General features: G+C 38.6%; 1 pseudogene; it reads left to right on the top strand.

Annotated features, from left to right (window-relative positions):
* Positions 1-20,826, top strand: part of LOC100752587 — a 33,930-nt pseudogene that overhangs the window by 273 nt on the left and 12,831 nt on the right.

Genomic DNA, 20,826 nt, shown 5'->3' with positions numbered 1-20,826 from the left:
AAGCAAATGCATCCATGGAGTTTCAGCTATAATAAACTGACAGACTAGAAAGCAACCCTTTGTTGATTTTTTTAGGGTAAATTCTTTTCCATATTTATGTTGTAAATTGCATATAATGATTGATCAGGGAGTTGTGGCAGGTATCCCATGGTTTTCAATACAAGCTACCACCTATGGGAGTGTCAGATTCTATTTAACGATAACATTTTACAGTGTTTTTAGAATAGGATAGGTGTAATAATTTCCCATAAAGCTGCTTTCTTTGTTGTTGTTTATTTATTTATTTTTTTGAGACAGGGTTTCTTTGGGGAACTCTAGCTGCCCTGGAAATCACACCGAGGAACAGGCTGGCCTTGAACTCACACAGATCTGCCTGCCTCTTCTTCCTGGGTGCTGGAATCCAAGGCATGGAGCGCTACAGCCTGGGTATTTCAGGTATTTTTCGATGTTAAATTACATTTAGTGATGTGTCGCTGGTGGTTGGTAGTGCTGTCTATGTATGCGCTACAATCTCTGTGACGATGAGAGGACAACTTCCAGCATCAGCTCTCTCCATTCACCATGTGGGTCCCGGGGACTGACCTCAGGCCCATGCAGGCAGCAAACGTTTTCCCACACTGAGCCTTTTCATCACCCAATGTTTAATTTTTATTGACACATTTTAGTATACTTAAACATATACATGTACCCCAAAGAGGCATCTTAAGAGATCTATACTGTGTGTAATTATTAGACTGAGTAATGATATAGTTGTTACCTCTGACATACATCTTTTTCTGTGTTCGAAACATTCAAAAATCTCATCTATTTTTTAAAATATTAAGTGAATTTTTGTCAACTCTCATTATGCTGCCATGTTAAAACTGGTGATGCCATTCCTCCCATACAGCTGCATTACTGTACCAATTGACCAGATGTTGTCTTTCTGTCCTCCCTGAACCCTTCCCATTTTCTAGTAACTATTCTTATTTTATTTATTTATTTTTGAGACAGGGTTTCTCTGTGGCTTTGGAGGCTGTCCTGGAACTTCTACCTCCCAAGTGCTGGAATTAACGGTGTGTGCCACCAATGCCTGGTTTAGTAACTATTCTTTATCATGTATCAGTGTGGATAATTTCTTGTAACTCATAGAAATGATTAAAGCTAATTTTTTTAAAAAATCACAATAAAATATATTATGTGTTTCAATTGTCAAAATGTATCAACTTAAGAAAGACAGTGGTGGTACATGCCTTAATCCTCAGCACTTGGGAGGCAGAGGCAAGTGGATCCCTGTGAGTTCGAGGCCAGCCCAGTCTACAAAGGGAGTTCAAGGACAGCCAGGGCTGCATAGAGAGACCCTGTCTCAAAAAAAAAGAAACAAATATATAACCATAAATACATATATTTAGTTTTCCTTCCTTCCTTTGTACAGGTCCAAAAGAGACATGCTGGCTACTTAAAGTGAATTCAGTAACCAGAACTTCATGGTTTTCCTGCAAGCATCACTGGGCACAGATATTTTGATGTTCCTGCCTTTCTTGATGAGCAGCATCTGACACACTTCCTGATAGCAGAATTTGGCTGGTTGGCATCAACCTCAACTTTTTCCAGCATAATTCCCTTGTGTGAGGGGAGCCTATGAAAGGATTGGCCTTCATGGCTGTGCCCAAGTGGGCTTGCTTGTATTGTTTATCATGCCAGTTCTGGTCTCATTGGTGACTGTGGAGCTTCCTGCCAGTACAGAGAGCAATACGCTTGCCCACCTTGCCAGTACCATGGCCTGAGAGGAAAATTAAAATTTTCATAACTGGAGCTGGAAGCTCAGTTAAACAAAACTTAGAAAACAGAAATACATTATCTGGACCCCATGAACTAGACTTTTACCTTAAGTTAAATGAATGAAACAAAATAGTCTATAAGCTTTCTGACATTATGGGGTAGACATAATGTTAAATGCTGTAAGTCATCTCTGAACACATCAAGCAATGGAGTAAGGCATCAACCAAAGGAAGAAATGATTGAAATTGTGATGATGCTGGAAAGGAAAGAACAAAACTGAGGTCCTTGATGATGTGGAACACAGAAAAATAGTCAAAGGGAACCGCTAAGCCTGTGTGGGAGGTACATATTTATAGTACATGCCATAGGCAAAAAATGAGAAAATCACACACACACACACACACACACACACACACACACACACACACACACACACACACAGTTTTAATGGCCCACTGTAGTATACATCATATAGGAAAATTACCATGTGATATCTGAGCTCACTGAAAACCGGTTCTGTAAGGAGGTTGACTCTTCCATCACACCAAGTGTTCTTCATATTACATATCCTCCAAGGTCCATTATCTAAAGGTGTTTGACCTCCTCCCAACTCTGTGACCAAATGGGAGAAACATGCCCTTGAGAAACGCTCTAAGATTAACCAATTCCAACAGATGTTAGTTTGTATCTTAGGATACAAAAGTAACCACAGTGAGCAAAATGAAGTCAAGAGTTCAGCCATGGGAAGCTCATTCAAGGAGAGAAATCTTAATCAAGATTTCTAACTGAATAATGCTTCATCTTCTTCCGTCTGTTTCTGCCTGATACTGGTAGCAGTGGATTTGATGACATTGTCTATCTGTTGCTGGTGGCTCTTTTACTCAGAAGCCTCACCCCAAAGGTTCAGTGTTATGTCTAGGAATCTGTGATGAAGAACTCCAGCTACATGCCTTAAAAGGCTTTGAAAGTGTTAATGAAGTAGAGCTAACAATAATTTTTAAGCCACTAAACATTCCCTTTCCTGCTCTTTGCAACAGGGCCATCCAGTATCACATTTATTTATGCACGGTAATGATATGTATCAGAAATCCTAGACCCTTGACTTAAACATATTTTTCCTAGCCTAGTGATTTATAGTAGCAGCTAATGAGCTCTCATCAGTGTAGTGCTCAATTATTCTAGATAATTAAACCCTGTTTTGGTCCTTTGGGGGCATTCAGGTGATTGAGGCATAAAACCTGTGTGCATGGTGTGTTTGTGCTGTGTGGTGGTGGTGGTGGTGGTGGTGGGGTGTGTGTGTGTGTGTGTGTGTGTGTGTGTGTGTGTGTGTGTGTGTGTGTGTGTGTGTGTGGTGTATGCGTGTCATGTGTGTGTAAGGCTGTTTCAGTATTGGGTGGTATTTGTTAATGCATCATGACCCAGCCCAGAATGACCCACCCAAGGGTACAGTGTGAAGTCACTTAGTCCTTTGTGTTGTAAGAAATTTATACACTGAAGAAGAAGCCACGTATCACAGATGGTGGACCTAGCTCATTGGATGGTTTGTGCTAGGAGAACAAGTGTTAAGCCGAGGGAGTCTGTGAGGCAGCCATCTGTGTTTGTCCAAGTGAATATGTGACTGTTCCAGGTCTTTAGGCAAAGGCAAAAAAGGATGATAGCATTTATCGCAATACGTACTCTCAAGATGCCAAACTTGCTTTTCCTAAGAAGACCCTAGACCCCCACCTTCAGCAAACTACTTTATATAAGCATGGGTTTATTTTCACTCCACTTCTTCTAAAAATAATTTGAAGCACCTGACCGGTCAATGGTCAATGGATATATTTCATGAATCACATTTATAATTTAAAGATGCCTCTCAACTCAAAGAGAGTAAGTGACAGTTTATTCTGGAGCCAAGTATCAATGGTTATGACCAAGAACACTAATACCATACTTCAGCATGGTACTGTTTCATGAATACTTTGACATGATCATTTATTTAATGTGATTATTTATTTAAAGTTTCAGAACAAAGACTCATAAATCCAGACTTTTAAAATGCATTGGTGGAAACAACAGGAAGCAGCAAAATGGGGAAAGCTCTACTATGGGACTCAGACACTATGCCCTTCTTAGTGTATGGACAGGTGGTCTAGGACTGTTCACACTCAAAAACAATTTTTCCCTTCCAGGTGGTGGTAGTGGCACATGTCTTTAATCCCAGTACTTGGGAGGCAGAGGCAGAGGCAGAGGCAGGTGGATCGCTCTGAGTTCAAGGCCAGTCTGGTCTACAAAGCAAGTTCTATGACAGCCTAGTCTGTGTCACTTTTCTCCCAAATTATCACAAGGATATTAGGCCAACCATGAGGCAGTTGATGAATGGTATTTACGAGGCTAAAATAAATCAAGGCTGTTTGGCTCCAGAAATGCAACTTTGAGTCCCCTCAACAATCAACAAAGTTCTAATTCATCAATTGTTGTCATACAATGTTTAACATAGTTGTAGCTTTTTGGGGGGACCTTTGGGTGAGATTGGCATATACATTCTAAATGTTCTGTCTATTGAGAAAAGCATTGTAAAAGGATAATTACTATTTAACAGACTAGCGTTTTGCAATTATTGTGTATAGATTTAGAATGCTTATTAACTTCATGATGATGTGGTCTTTAGGACAGTGCACTTATAGTTTTTATATTAAAATCATCTTTGATATACAAATAAGATAATAAGGCTGCTCACTGATTTTAGCCTATAGTTATTAATGAAGCCATTTAAAATTATGGTGGGGTATGTTTAAAGTTTTTTGAACTTCTCAAAGAGACCCTACATGATTTCATATAATTTTTACTTTAACACCTATGTCAAGAGTAACTTAATGATATGACTAATAAGTATTTATTATGTGCACATTTTATATCAAACAGTATTAATGCAAAGATGCACGGTAAGGAGCACCAAGGAGGGCAGCCAGAGTATACATAGCAGGCTCTATTAGGAAAGATATTAAAAAATAATTTGTTATAGCTTGGCATAAAAAAGGGGAAGTTTAAACTCCCAGAAAATACATAATGAGAGGATCGAATGCTCTCTGATCTTCAGGAAAGTTTTTCCAAAATAATGAGATCAATGGTTAAGTAGAAAGTCAAAAGGCAGGCAGAAAACAGTCAAAGAAGCCAGAGGAACAGGAGGGGAGTGATGCCATTAAGGAACAAAGTGTGGACTAGTATTTCAGACAAAGGGTGGGAGAAGTGTGGAATAGACCTAAGCTCTCTCTCTCTCTCTCTCTCTCTCTCTCTCTCTCTGTCTCTCTCTCTCTCTCTCTCTCTCTCTCTCTCTCTCTCTCTCTCTCTCACACACACACACACACACACACACACAGAGGCATGTACAAGCATTTGCACAATGAGTATGATAGTGCGTTCTTTTATAAGCACATGTGTTCTGGAAAAACACCATAAATAGCAAATAACAGGGAAAGAAGGACATTGCATGACCTCAAGGCATTCTCCTGTTGAATTGTAGAGGAAGACTGTAGAAATCACAGGTTTCGGAGTGCAAAGCAAGAAACTTCTAAGGAAAGACAGTGGTTCTCTGTTATTCCGTGTTCATTGCTGTCTCACAGGAATGAAGACTTTGTGTTGTGAAATCTCATTTCTAAAGAATTAAATTTTTACAAAATGAACATTAAAATTAGACTATGAAGTAATGAATTTCATCATGACAATTATATATGCGTCATTATTCTTCTACCTAATCTGTCTCCCCATGGCACAGTGTTCTTCTGGTGGCCCTAGCTCCTCTGCCTTGCTCTTTTGTAACCTACTAGTCTCCTCTTATGCCTTGCTATATCCTTTTAGCAGAGTGATAGTTGTAGACTTTCCTGACCTATCTAGACTCAGGTACTTGATCACTTCATGAGTGACAAATGCAGGTTCCATCTCATGGAGTAGGCTTTAAAGGCAAATTTTAAAAAGCAATTGGTTACTCTCATTATGCCAGTGTATGTCTGCTGGCAGGTTACTGTTGTAGGTCACAATGCTTTTAGCTAATGAGACTAGTGATTATGGCTTGCCCACATTCATCATGAATGCTAGCCCATAGCATCTGGTAGGGCATCATTTCAACTTCTCCATGTTGATAGTGTAAATAAGTTGTATCTTCAGCATCAGTGTCTTAACCAGTAGGTTATAGAGAGTAACTAATAGCCTTAGCAATAGTCTATGCTGTTGGGGAGGGGTTCTACAGGATTCCATTGATACCTCCACAAGATGTAACTAATTCCCAGCAAGGCTTGATTTGGTTACACATGATATATAATTAAGGCATTGTCTCTTCCATTATATGGTGACTTCATTTAAATTTCATTCACATATGTCTAGAGGTTTCCATATAGATTTTAAAATCCTTTATTTTTAGTTGTGTGTATTCCATTTTAAAATTGGATTATCTGTTTTCTTAGTATTCAGGTTTTTAAATTTTTTTTGTGTGTATTATAGACACTATCTATTAGCTGTAAAGCTGGTAAAGACACGTTAATCAGCCTGTAGGGTACACAAATTCAGGAGATAACCATCCTTTGCTGTCCAGAAATATTTTACTTTCATGGGCTCCTATTTGTTAATTGTTGGTGTTAATGTCTGTGCTATTTGGGTTCTGTTCATAAAGTCCTTCCTGTGTCCATGAATTCAACAATATCCCCTATGCTCCCCACTATCAAAATCAAGGTATCAGATCTTACATTAAGGTCCGTGGTCCACCCACTTGGAGGTGACTTTTCTATGTGATGAATGATAAGGACTGAATTTCATTCTTAATTATATTTCATTGATCAGTAACTCTGTTTTTATGCCAGTACCATGCTGTTTTAATTGGAGAGTTTCTTAAAGAAAGGCAGCATTCTTAAGGTGATTGCACCTAACACCCATGGGTATGGTTGAGTCAGCACCAGAAGAGAGCATTTCAATTCCTTCTCTGGTTTTCTATTGACAGCACCCATGTCTTGGAAGAATAATTCTCATGCTATAAATGCCCCCTAAACCTTGAAGTTTAAGAGCTTAAATAGCTGATAAGAAGAGAGATCAGCCCTCGGGCCAAGCTCTCCTCGTGTCCTCAGCTTCTGCTTGTTTCCTTTGTCCCATTTATTCCATACTTTCTTTGACATTTGAAAGTCTTTTCTCTGTTCAAAGGCATGGAGGAGATAAAACCTTCATCTTCTTTCCTCTTGGTAACAGGGACCACTCTTGTCAGGAAGATCACAACTGAGCCTTTCATCTCAGACTTTCCAACTCTGGCGCTTTCTCAGATCTGGCTTCAACCTCCTCCCAGGACTAACTCTTAACATTCCAACCACTTGGTTCAGTATTTTCCTGTCATATTCTGACTCCAGTCCTAGAATCTAGTGAACTGTTTCTCTCATGTAAGCTTAATGTTTGGAAGGAATCTGTATTCAAAGGTGAAGAAATGAGGGGAAACTTTGGAAGCCAATAGAATAGAGAGGTCTGATAATGTTCCTAGGGATTGAAGCTCTTGTTCTGAGTGGTACAGTGAGTCAGGCCACTGGGAGACTGGGCCACTTCTCTGAAGCTTTGGACACACAGTGAATCCAGACGAGAGTCTGGAACTGCTTTAGTTATAGTTCTCAGTTCCAACCTCAAAAATGAAGTAAAGTGAGCAGGAATGAAAACTGACAAGGATTAACTTCTGCTGTCTCCCCATTTGGGAACTCCAGGAGTAGTTTGCTCCCCTGCTGTGTATTTTCTGAGAATAAAAGGGTATCTAGGTAGGAGGGCTTCACTTGTGGTAGGTGAGAAAGTTACTTGAGTGGGACTTTCTTGACTCTAGATGCTACTGAAATATGGAAAATTTGTTTACACTGTCATTTTTAATCTTTTTTATTTTAAAACAATTTTTTTTTTCATTTTACATACAAATCCCAGTTACCATTTGCTCCTCTCATCCTACTCTCCCTACCTTTCCCCCACCTATGTCCCATCCACTCCTCAGAGAGGAGTCAAGGAAGTCTGGCACATCTCTTTGAGGCAGGACCAAGACCCTCCCCCCTCTATATCTAGGCTGATCAAGGTATCCCTCCAAAGAGAATGGGCTCCATAAAACCAAATCAAGCACTAGGGATAAATCCTTGTCTCACTGCCATCGACTCCACAGCTTGCCCAATCCACACTACTGTCAATCACATTCAGAGGGCCTAGTCCAGAGTCAGTGGGATCCCACTAGCTCGGGTCAGCTGTTTCTGTGGGTATCCCCAGAATGGTCTTCAGTCCTTTGCTCATATTATCACTCCTGCCTCTCTTTCACTGGACTCTGGGAGCTCTGTTTAATGCTTAGCTTTGGATCTCAGCACCTGCTTCCATCAATTGTTGGATGCAGGTTCTATGATGATAATTTTTCAGGCAACCTCTCCACTGATGCTTAGGGTCATAGCTGGGGTCATCCTTGTGGATACCTTAGAATTTTTTAGCACCAGGATTCTCAATAGCTCCATAATGGCTCTCCCTATCAAGATACCTCTTTCCTTAGTCTCCCTTTCTGTCCTTCCTTCATCTCGATCATCCCATTCCCTCATGTTCTCCTCTCTACACTGCCATTTTTATGCTGTGAAAATATTAACAAATGTGACTAACCTCCTTCTATGGGGCCTCTGTATTTTCTTTACTCTCTGAGAAAGATATAATTTTGCTCATGTTCACAAAACTTAAATTCCAGTCAGTCATTCACTTGCTTTGTGATCAAATTAGGGTCTTTTTTCTTATGCACGGAGTTTAGATTTTTACAAAACCAAGATGCTAGAGGTGAGGTGAAGCTTGGACTTGGTCCTCAGGATAGGAGATGCCATAGTACAAACGACAAGCATCTTAACACCAGCAGGTGGTGTCTCTGTCAGTTGGTGGGAAGTCAGCAGCCTGTCATAACTGCCAGGGACACTTCAGTTTCCTGCTCAGTGACACAACTAAGAAAGAGTTAATCAGTGACAATTTCTTACATGATAAATTGCCTCCAACATCTTTTCCACAACACTCAGACTAAGTAAACTTGAGAGGCTTAATGCTGGCCTGTATTAAGTGCTGCAAGCCTTCACAGAAGCTTTCAAGCCAATGAACTCTAAATTGTGTGGAAAGGAAAATGCAGAGCAAGTGATTGTATCTGATGCATCATGGCTGTTTAAAATATCACTCTACAGCATCTTTGGAGCGACTCTTTATTCATTTTATTTTTTGCCTGTGGTACCATGTCGTATTTTGGCCAAATCTATAGATACAGACTCTTGTTATTGAGGAAGCAACAAAATGTAACAGTCTACTGAAAATTTCTGCAAGGAGCCAGATAATAATAAACACTTCCTTGTTTCCACATCATACACTCTGTACTGCAACTACTTAGCTCTGATGGTGCAGTATACAGATAGTCATGGCTAACCGTTAAAGGAAGGGTGGGGTTGTTTCCAGTAAAATGTTATTGGACATTAAAATTCAATTTTACATAATTTTTATATTTCAGGAAATAATTTCTGTGTTTTTCAAATGTAGCATTTAAAATATTTTCATTTATACACAGTTTAATGATGTAAAGAATATACATGACTCCAAAGGATGACATTAAAGTATTAAGAATATTTTTAAATTACGAAAAGTTATTAAAAACCATCTCTCCATCCCACTCCCTATTCACTCCTCAGGGACAGATTATCAAAGTCTGTCACATCATTTGGGGCAGGGCTAAAGCACTCCCCCGTGTATCTAGGCTGAGAGAGTATCCCTTCATATGGAATGGGCTGCTAAAGCCCATTCATGCACTAGAGATAAAAACTGGTTCCACTGTCAGAGGACCCATACACTGCCCTAACTGACACCCACGTTCAGGGGCCCTGGTTTGGTTTTATGCAGGTTCCCCATCTGTTAGTCTGGGGTTCATGAGCTCCCACTTGTTCAGGTCAGCTGTTTCTGTGGGTTTCCCCAGTATGGTATTGATCCCTTTGCTCATCACTCCTCCTTCTCTCCATCTGGATTCCAGGAGTTTGGCTCAGTGCTTAGCTGTGGGTTTCTGCTTCTGCTTCCATCAGCTGCTGGATGAAGGATCTAGGATGGCATTTAAGGTAGTCATCAATCTCATTATAGAGGAAAGGCATTCAAGGTAGCCTCTCCATTATTGCTTAGATTTTACGGTCATCCTTGTAGATTCCTCGGAATTTCCCTAGTGCCTGGTTTCTCCTTAAGCGCATAAGGGCTCCCTCTATCAAGATATCTCTTTTCTTGCTGTTCTCCCCCCAACTTGACCTCCTTGATCAATATGAATGCCATTTGTCTCAGTTCTTCACTTTAAGCTACTTAACAACTTAATTCTTTTAGTGTTTGATTCTAAAACATTTCTGTAAAATGTCTGTTTAAGATACTCAAGTTAGTCAAGTCAGACTAATAAACAGTTAACTAGGGAATTTGGATATATTGATTATTCCTTTGCAGAGATTCTTCTAGGTTATTTGAGATGTTATGCCACGTGTAATCCTACCAATACATGTGGGATAAATGCTATAAACCAAGGTAAAGACCTAGGAAATTAACCAACTAAGGCAAAATATCATTGACATAATGACCATGTTGAATGCTCCATCATTCATACTTGTTCTAGTGCTAAGGTATATTATTGACTTGTAACTGAGGGTTCAAAAGCCAAATCTAGTCTGCCTTTACCTAAGAACGGTTTTGCATTTTAGATAAATGTAAGAAGCGTGTCACTATATTAGCACAGCATGAAAGTTTACATTCTTGGTCAGAGACTCAAAGATCCATAGCAAAAATGGATTATTTCCGAACTATTTGCATGCCGCTACTGCTACATATAACTATCCCAGTTAGTCTGAAATTCCTCAACAGTATCTCAAGATGCAGAGAAAACATAACTGATTTTAGGCTCATTTAAAGAACTTTATTAAAATACAGATATTTCATCACCTGCTTTCTCCATTTTCCAACATAGAAGGCACTTTGGAATAGAACAGTTGCCATTTATTTGTATTTGGAGAAGAAAATCTCAATGGAGTTACGCACACATGCACACACACACGAGAAACAGCACTTCTGGAGGTCAATGACAGGCCTTTCGATCTGTTTGGATTCCTCCCACTCAGGAAACTATTTTGTTCAAAACCTACTTGGGATGTGAAGGATTATTACCAGGGAGATACGTTCAGTTTCTTCAGGGCAGCTGTCTGAATTTTGATAATTTTTCTTCCAGTCTTTGATGCTAGAAACAGCTATTGAACATTTGCTGTGAGCAGGAGACTGCTGCACACTGAGCAATGCTACCCCTTGTCTCTGTAGAAGTGTAGTGCAAGGGAAGACAAGACCGCAGCACAATTGAGTTCAAATTGCAATTAGTTGGAAGGTAGATAATAGACACAACATGTTGTCAGAAGCAATGTAATTAAGATACCATTTACAATATCAGAGCTCAGGAGTGACTTCATGCTTAGTTCGTTCTGACATTTTTGAATATCACTGCTGTTTGGGAAAATAAGTAAATGCACCTTTCTTTACTAGTCATTGCTGTTCATGTTTTTCAGACTTCTTTTATGCTATTGAGTGTTAGAGGTTTTGATAAAAATATTTCTTCTATTATAAGTATCATCAATAGTTTAATATATGAGAGGCTATTTCTAAATTGTTCCTTCATTTCATAAGGATATAGAAATCAAAATTAAACTTCTTCAATATAATAATCCAAATTTACATGTATATTCTTTAAAGTCAATAAATCATATATGTTAAATTAATTTTTGTTTTTATCACTCTAGTAATACTATATTTTTGTTAGGAAAGTTGGATACAAATGGAGGATCATGTTAATGGTAAATGCTCATCTTAGTTTCTTATTTTTAGTTTTAAATCCCTTCATATTCTTTAGTGACTTTGGTAATTTGTTACAATCCAGTGTTCAACATTATGTGTGAAAATTCAAAGAACTGTTAAGTTATGAGCAAGTCATGAAATATTTAAATTATAATAAAGTGAACTTTCTCTGTCTTCCAGTCTTCATTTAAAATTTAACCTGAGGGTCTTTAATTGTAGATAATAAAAATCCAGGTTATCTTTTAGATATCCCTCAGGAAGTGTTATGGTGTCCCCTGCCCAGGGTCTCATAAATTTGAAAACATGGTCCCTAATTGCTGGCACCATTTGGAGTGGTTGTGAAAGCCTTCGGAGGTGCAGACATGAGAGAAGATGTAGTCACAGAAAGCAAGCTTTGAGGATTTATATTTCCCCCTGCTCCTGCTTGCTTTCTGTGGTTCTTCTGTGTCTTTGGGATGTGGTTTCTCACCTTCCCGCTCCTGTCAACTGTTGCCATGATGCCTTGCCATTATGGACTTTATTCCTCTGAAACTTTGATCCAAGATTAATGAGCTCTTTCTTCTATAAGTCTTTCTTGGCCATGGTATTTTATCATAGCAATATAAATGTAACTGAAAGAGAGGGTGAGGTTTAAAGTATAGTTTTTAAACATCATGTCCTGGCACCCAGTATTAATTACTGTTTGAACTGGACATTTTTATGGATCTTGTTCTCTTAGTTTATAGTATTCAGGCCCAAAAAACATTCCCAAGACTCAAGAGAACTATAATCCATTATTGTACTTGATGAGAATGACACAAAAATTATTCACCCTTGAGCTATAATATTGATATTATTAATGCATGGAAATTAACAATTAGATTTCTGTACTATTGTCATAAACAGGGCAGCTTTACTTCTAGTCAGTTCTGGACCATGGATAATAAAGAAACATAATGCTATAAGTGCAATGACTATTGAAATCTTCCTAGCATTGAACAGTCACATCAAATTATTATTAAGAATTGTTCCACTGGGTGGGGGTGGTGCACACTTTTAATCCCAGCACTTAAGAGGCAGAGGCAGGCAGATCTCTGTGATTTTGAGGCCAGCCAGTGAGTTCTAGGATAGCTAGGACTTTGTCACAGATTAAACCCTGTCTTGAAAAAACAAAAACAAAAAAAAGAATTTTCTCAAGTGTCTCAAGTTATAGACATAAACAGATTTTCTACCATATCAATTCCAAGTTCCAAGAAATATTTTTTCACTTTTATACAATGTTCTAAATAGAAAGAAAACAAGTTCTAACTATTTACAAATGTCACTCACTATAGGAAATTACAACTGTAAATTTCTATTGAATAAACAGAATTCTGACTTTGCTAGTTTAAAGTTACTGTTTATGTCTAATGAAAAGAATTTATAAGGTATGACCCACAAAATTCTTGTGGGGCTGGTAAGATAGCTCAGTGACCAAGGATCCAGGTTTGAGTCTCCACACCCAAATGATGATTCAAAACCATCTCTAACTTCTGTTTCTGGAGATCTGATGCCCTCTTTGGCCCCTGTGGGTACCTGGCAAGCATAGGAGATAGAGACATACATGAAAGCAACACACCCATATCTATAAAATATAATAGAATAAAAAATTCACAGCACCGTTGGATGAAAATTCATTAAAAATCTTTGAAATATGCTTCATGCAGTTTGGAATGGTATAAATAAGTTTCTGTACTCATATGGTTTAAGTTCTAGCTGCTGATCACTACTATTAGAAGGCGATGATAGTGTCAACCACCAAAGCCACTGTACCACTCTGCAGAAGGAGAGGTTATCTACACCTAGGGCAGCTCCCTCTGGATACCTCAGAGTTCTAGTCTCTGTTCCTCTCCATTCTTGTACTTGGTCAAAAACTTGTAAATGTATTTTAATTTTCAAGTTTCAATTCCTATACAGAGAGGTTTCTGCCCCAGATAGATGTAAATATTTATATTAGATCTATAAAAAATTAGGTATTTAGTGTTCATATTTTTCTGATTCCATTTCAGGACACAGCTGCTTTTGGCTGACATCTGTAATGTGGAAGGACCCTTTCAAGATTGACTTTCTGAGATTTCCATAGAACCCCTTGAAAACACATCTGGGACCTTAGGCAATCTTTTTTGAAGCTTTTAAAGTCCACCTTGATATTAGTAAAAGCAATCTCATTCATGCTAGATACCTGTCCAATATTGCTCCAACATCTCTTTTTTTCTTTATGGCCATTCCCTATAACAAATGAAGAAGAGATCTGAAGTCTATCTGTGTAGCTCTGCCCATGCTTCTTCAGCCTTTTCATATCCAGTGGTGTTGGGATGCATTCTACAGGGGTTTTAACTCCATATGAACAGAATACAGGTCAGGAAGGAATTACCCAAACCTACCAGTCTGTTTGAATTCATCCTTTACTCAAAGTGGCCCTTGATTGAATTTCTTGTGAGATTAATGAGAAAAATGCATATAGTCTTTCTTTGGATCAATCACTTCTTTGGCATGTTAACACCCTATTGTATTCTCTCCCTGCAGTATCCAAAAATATAATGTTCATAGTTATACTTTTAATATGTTTATTTGTGAACTGATTGTTTTGTGAATGCATTAACTGAGCAATAAAGCTCTAATTACTTTCCTAGTCTTGCACAACTTTGTTCTGTTGTCACCTGAAATAGGATCCATAAAGACAGGTTTATATTAACTGCCTCGGCTGAAAACATGTCAAGGATTACCTCTGCTTCTACAGCTACTATAATTGCTGCCAGCATGATTGCTATTGATCTTAGTAAGTACTATTTTACGGCCTTCACATTTGTTCTCTTTAATCCTTACAATAACCTTAACAGAAGAATTGAAAGATAGCAGTACTGTATTACTTGATCAAAGAAGAAAAGCAAATGAACCAATAGTTTGGGAAGCATCAGGCTGATGCCATGGAAGAGGCTGGATTGCAGTTGGGAGAAGCTGATTTCAGAGCCTGTGCTTCTTCAGTGTTACATGGATCCTCTGACCTCATGAAATGTTTGACAGAAAGCTTGTGTATTAATCATCAGCAAGGCTTCACTGATGCTCAGTCATAAAAGCGATGGAGAGCAATCCTCAAGGTAACTTGAGTGTGACAGTGACAGGTAATGAAAGACTAAATACATCAGAAACTAGTATACACAAAGTACAACAAATTGGGAGCACTGAGGTAGGTCGAGGGAGGTGGAGGAAAGAGGAGAGAAGTGGGTAGGAGAAGAACATGAGGGATTAGGAAGGTCTACTTGGGAGAAGAACAGGGAAGGAGAGCAAGGAAAGAGATACCTTAGTAGAGGGAGCCATTATGAGCTTAGCAAGAAATATGGCACTAGGCAAATCTCCAGGGATCTACAAGGATGACCATCAACTGAGAACCTAAGCAATAGTGGAGAGTCTACCTTAAATGCCCTTCTCCTGTAATGAGAATGATATACCTTATATGCCATCATAGAGCCTTCATGCAGTAGCTGACAGAAGCAGAAGCAGAGATTCACAGCCAAGCAATGAGCCGAACTCCTGGAATCCAGTTGTAGAGAGGGAGTAGTGATGAGCAAATGGGACAAGACCACACTGGAGAAACTCACAGACACTTCTGACATGAGCACATGGGAGCTCACTGACTCCAGACTGACAGCTAGGGAACATGCATAAGACTGAACCAGGCCCCATGAACATGGGTGTCAGTTAGGAGCCTGGAGAGTCTATGGGGTTCTGCAGTGGAACCAGTATTTATGCCTAGTGCATGAATGGGACTTAGGAGCCCATTCTTATGGAGAGATACTCTTTCAGCCTAGATACATGAAGGAGAACCTAGGTCTTGTTCCAAATGATGTGACAGACTTTTATGATCCCCCATGGGAGGCTTCACCCTCCCTTGGGAGGGGAAGGGGGAGGCTCAGGGGATGGTGGGGAAATGGAAGGATGGGAGGGAGAAGGAACTGGGATTGGTATACAAAATAATATTGTTTTTAATTTAAATAAAAATAAAAAAGAAATATAGTGAATGGGTAGCTTAGCTCACTTAACTCTTATGTGAGAGTGAGGTACAGAAAATTCTCCATAGAGGTCATGGATCTGTGAACTGCAACTGGAAATAAGTTACTGTTTGAGAGGAAGACAAGGAAGAACAGTTGAAAGTGGACTTGCTACATGTGAAAAGTGTACAGACAGAAAGCCCAAAAAATTGCAAGCGATCTGCCATGGTTGCATCAATGTTTGTGGCTGAATGCAGCAAGAAATGGTAGTAGAGAGTAATAACACAGTCTCAGGGGGAATACACACACTATGCAAAAGCATTTGAAAATTTCTTTTAGATATTAGGCACTTGCTGAGGGTGCATAGCCCAAGATCCTTGCTTGAGGGCTGGTTTTACTGAGCACTCCAAAAGCAGAGGCAGGAGGATTTCCATAGAGAAACCCTGTCTCAGGAAAAAAGAAACAAAAGGAAGTAAAAATAGGATAATAGAAAAGCCATCTAAAGTTGAAAAATACACAGAGAGTCTGGTTACTATATGCTATATTGTTGTCTTTAAATTGCTTGAAAGGAATTAGTTACTGTTGCTAAAATATATTTGATTATAAGTGCTGCTAAATTAATCCAACTTATACATTTTAAAAATGCTTTGACTTCAAAATTTAGGTCTAAGGACAGGCTACATGGGAAAAATGTTTTTGCTTGTGTTTACACAGAAAATGAAAAGCTGTAGATTCCTTCCAACTAATATGGTTTGTTTAAGCAAGACCCCCTGAAGCAGTGACCCAACTGATCCTATATCCAAAGCAGCTGAGACAATATAGCCTTACAGACTACAAAAACAAGGACTTTGTCAGATTTCTGTTTTATCATGATTCCCGTGGTATGGACATTGCCCCCAATCAGCAGGAAGCAGTTTAGAATGAATGACGCCCAAATTCCCAAATATTGTTTATAAATGTTTGTTTTCATTTAAATGGGGTTGGTTATAAATGATAATGAGCAAAGTCAATCTCTTTTTAAAGAAAAAAAGGGGAATAGGATATAGGAATTCTTTGCAATGTTATGGATTTTTATTTATTTATACAACCTTAAGGTCAATTTTGTGATATGTATATGTCTCCTCTTGTTTAGGTATTAGGTTTATACATATCTTTTAAAATGATATGCATAATTAAATACAGTTTATATAGTCACCTATAGTATTCAGAACTTATAATTAGGTTAGTTATATTTTTCTAGATATACAGAGATGTATTTGAAATGGATAGTTATTCTTCAAACCTTTCAAAGACCTATAGAAATATGGCATTTAAATGGTTGAGGGTTTTTCTTGGCAGTGAGACACAACTGCTCCTGGCACACCAATTATGTCAGAAAGGAGAATGGGCATCAAAGAAACTTGTTATGGAGTATGCTTTCAACATTGCAAGATTAACCATTTGGGCAAGAAACTGCTCTTTCCTGGACTGTTTGTTGCTGTATAAACTGGACATGGAGGACCCACAAGAAAGTGACTGCTGAACTTACAAAACAAGACAGTACTGAAGGGTTCCTGTTAAAATGGAGGAGTTTGCTGGACACACTGTGGCCTATGGGCTGAAGATGAATGCCCCTACATTACAGAGGAAATTTGGGTGACTGTCCAGGTAGCGAGATGTCTTTGTCAATTCTAGAGTTTATATATTATCTTCTGAGGTCTTGATAGAGTTGAAGACAGATAGTTATGTTATAGTTTTTCTTCAGTTATTATGAAATATAAGTTATCCTTTTTTATTTAGACAGAAGAGAGTAGATGATGGGGAATGTACTTCTGTGTATATTCCACTTATTGACTGTTTGCTAAACAGAATAAATTACTGTTTGGCCAATGAGGCAGCAAGTTAGATGGGACTAGGAGTCAAGGAGGCTTCTGGGAAATGTAGTAAAGAAGTGGTGATCCAGGCAGGAAGTGACATAGCAGTGAGACTCATATTAAAGCAAGGACAAGCAGGAAGTGGTCCCTTTCCCCTTTGCTCTTCCTCCTGCTCTCTTCTTTGAGCCACCATGTGATCCCGGAGATGAGGATGCCAGCAGAATGCATCTGATAAGTCTTATAAAATGTAGAGACTTATGATAATTAAGACTGAACTAGCAGATGAGAAATCCTAGTCATTGGCCAAGCAGCATTTGTACCTAATATAAGTCTCTGTATATTATTTTGGCCATCTATGTGGCAGGCAGAACTCAAATGGTTGGCAGAAAGATTTATTGTATCAAGGTGGAGCTCCATTTGCCTCAGTCTGCACATTGTAAAGTGAAGACTATTAACTACTACCCAGTGCCTTTCTTTGAGAAAGTGAATTAGACATGGAAGCTAATTCCTTATGCCCAAGATACTATAGGGTGGAGAAACACAGGTGTGGCTGTGTGGGAGGGATTGGCGTGGTGTGACAGTTAATCCGGCTGCCCATAGCATGCCTCTCCTTTATGTTGTGGGAGAAGTCCAGTACCTCATTCTCACTGACCACAAGCACAGACATTTTGGACTTGTTTTGTGAGATCTTCTATGCACTTTTCAGTGCAAGTGTTTCACTGCTGTGATGGGACCCTGAAGTGCTGTCTCTCCTGCTTCAGTTCATAGGGCATTCATATTTTTAGAAACGCTTTCCTTAGCTGAGTCACTCAGTGATTATGAGCTTTGCTATCAACTTCTCTCTATCAAGTTTGTTTTATGAGAGGGGGAAAAAGCCTTTTGACAATCCACTTAGAATTTGGCAGCTGTGACCAAATCACAGGCAGTCCCTTTGGGTGATGCCTGGCTCAGAGAATCTCTAACTTGAGGCTAAGGAAAAGGTGAATTAGAGATACCAGAAACGTGACAGTCAGCTTGAGTGTCAAAATCTACAGTATTTAGGTAAACAACTCATACTTGGCACCTTAGTTTCATTTCTGCTGCAGTGGTAAAGCACCCTGAAGAAAAACCTAAGGGAGTTAGGGTTGTTTTAGCAACCTGTTGTTGTTTCCACAGGGAGTTTGATCCATTGCTGCAGGAGCCACAGCAGAGGGAGCATGAAACTAGTTTGTACATTACGTCATCAGTCCAGAAGAGCAGAGTGAACAAGATGTGGGGCCAGGATATAAAAACTTACAGCCTGTTGCAGTATTCTTCTTCTTCCAGAAGAGCTGACTCCTAAAAGCTTCCTGACTTTCTCAAACACCACCACCAGTTGGGGACCAAGGACTTAAACAAATGCGGTCTAAGGAGGACATTTCTCATCAAAACACAACCCTTGTTTTCCATATTCTGAAGAAAATTTCCTAATCATACTATTAAGCTAGAAGATGTCTGAATCTTCTACAGGCTGATTGATACATGTGTCTTATGAATATCCAGCTTTATTAAATAGCACTTCAAATGCAAGGATGGATCCAACATGTTGTCTAGTGTGTAATTTAAGTTCAATAGACATCTATTGCTTTCTTCATTTTCTTTTCCTTCTTTTGTAAGATTCAGTGGTTATTGTTTATTTACCAAAGGCTAGAATTACACAGCCTTAACATGAAAACAATGTAAGGATTTATTAGTGCAACTTAGTGTTCTAATACACATTCCACACATAAGCACAAATGTGCTAGGATTATTCACATGCTTATAGTGAATGATTTCATGGTTTCCATCTTAGAAAAGTAAAAACACCAATTTCATTTTTTTGCTGCCACAGTTGTATTGGCATTTATAGGATGTTTGAGCTATGATGTTTTATTCTGTGACATATGGGGTATGTACTTTCATGGTAATATATCTCCATTTTTGACTCTTGACTACACAAACCATAAAAGGCTATGCAGACATGAAGGATGTATGTCCGATTAAAATATGTGGTTATTGCATGTCTTTGTAAATTCATTATGATTTGTAAGAAAACTTGCACTTGATCATGTATTCTGTGATATGATACATGGAGAAGATTATCGGATAGTGTATCACATGTATGGACATGGAACATAGGAGTTACAAATAATGATAGTTTTGGAATCATAATATAAGTGTGTGGTAAGGTGTGAAAACCTGATTTATCAAAGTCATGAAAGCAGTGATGGAGATTAACCCCCCTCATCAGAATCTGGTACCAGATTCCATAATTCCTCTGCCTGGCTGTCTCTTTTGTCTTCTGAGTTTGTCCTGTTTTGCTTGTTTGTTTTTTTGGTGAAGGATACAGATGAGAGAGAGTTTAAAGGAATATATTACTCAATTACCACTAGAATTCCTAATGGCCTAATGAATATTTATCTGAATTAAATTGATAAATTGGACACAATTCAGAAGTCCATAGAATTTTATCACCATAGTCATGGTAATGTATAAGATTACCCAAGCCCAGAATGTAATAATGAGCTAAGTAGATGTTTAGTGGAGTACTAACAGGATCTGCTTTTGTTATGTTATGTGTGTGTACCTGGGTGTATGTAGTACACAATTTGTGTGCTGGTATTTTCCTAGGTCAGACTGAAGAAGACAGTAATGTATAATGTTTTACTATATTTATATGATGATTCATAAACTGCCTTTCTAACATATTCTTTACAGAATAGGAAATTATATGCATTTAAGAAGGGAAATGTCTATCAAAAGTGTAAGGGAATATTTATATTTAAGCAAAGTGACAAATAGGTATCTTGAAGAAGACAAAAATTCTCTGGCATGACAATTTTCATGCACATCTCTGAAGTCAAAAGAACTCTCGGTTGTTTATTGCTGCCTTAATAAGTGGAAGGGGCAGAACAGAGAGCTAAGGGATAGTACTCCCAGTTCAGTGGAAACGGGACTGTCACTGCTGCTCAGCCTTGGAGTTTATGCTTTTCTGAATATGTTAATGTATAATGCTTTATTTTAACCTTTAACTTCTCCCTTTGACATCATTTTCATAGTCAATTTATAATGTGCCTGATGAAAAATACAAATTATTTCAAGACAAACCCCTGTTTGCCATCTGAGCACTTTGGAAAAGAGTGGATGTAGTGAAAGGGTAAAGTTTTTGCCACCATTGAAGATATAAAAAACAAAATATCACTAGTACAGAGGCAAGAAAAATGAGCATCAGATAACAGGTTGTCACCAAAGACAATCACTGCAGTAAATGGACATCTTTTTAAGAAAGCCCTGTCACTAGCAATGTTCATAAGTTCAGGGAAGCAGTGTCTGGCAGGTGCTCACACACAGGCTGTTATCTA

The sequence above is a fragment of the Cricetulus griseus genome (genome assembly GCF_003668045.3).
Source record: "Cricetulus griseus strain 17A/GY chromosome 1 unlocalized genomic scaffold, alternate assembly CriGri-PICRH-1.0 chr1_1, whole genome shotgun sequence".
Classification (NCBI taxonomy): domain Eukaryota; kingdom Metazoa; phylum Chordata; class Mammalia; order Rodentia; family Cricetidae; genus Cricetulus; species Cricetulus griseus.
The sequence above is the reverse complement of the archived record's forward strand: the minus strand, read 5'-3'. Positions and strand labels throughout refer to the sequence as shown.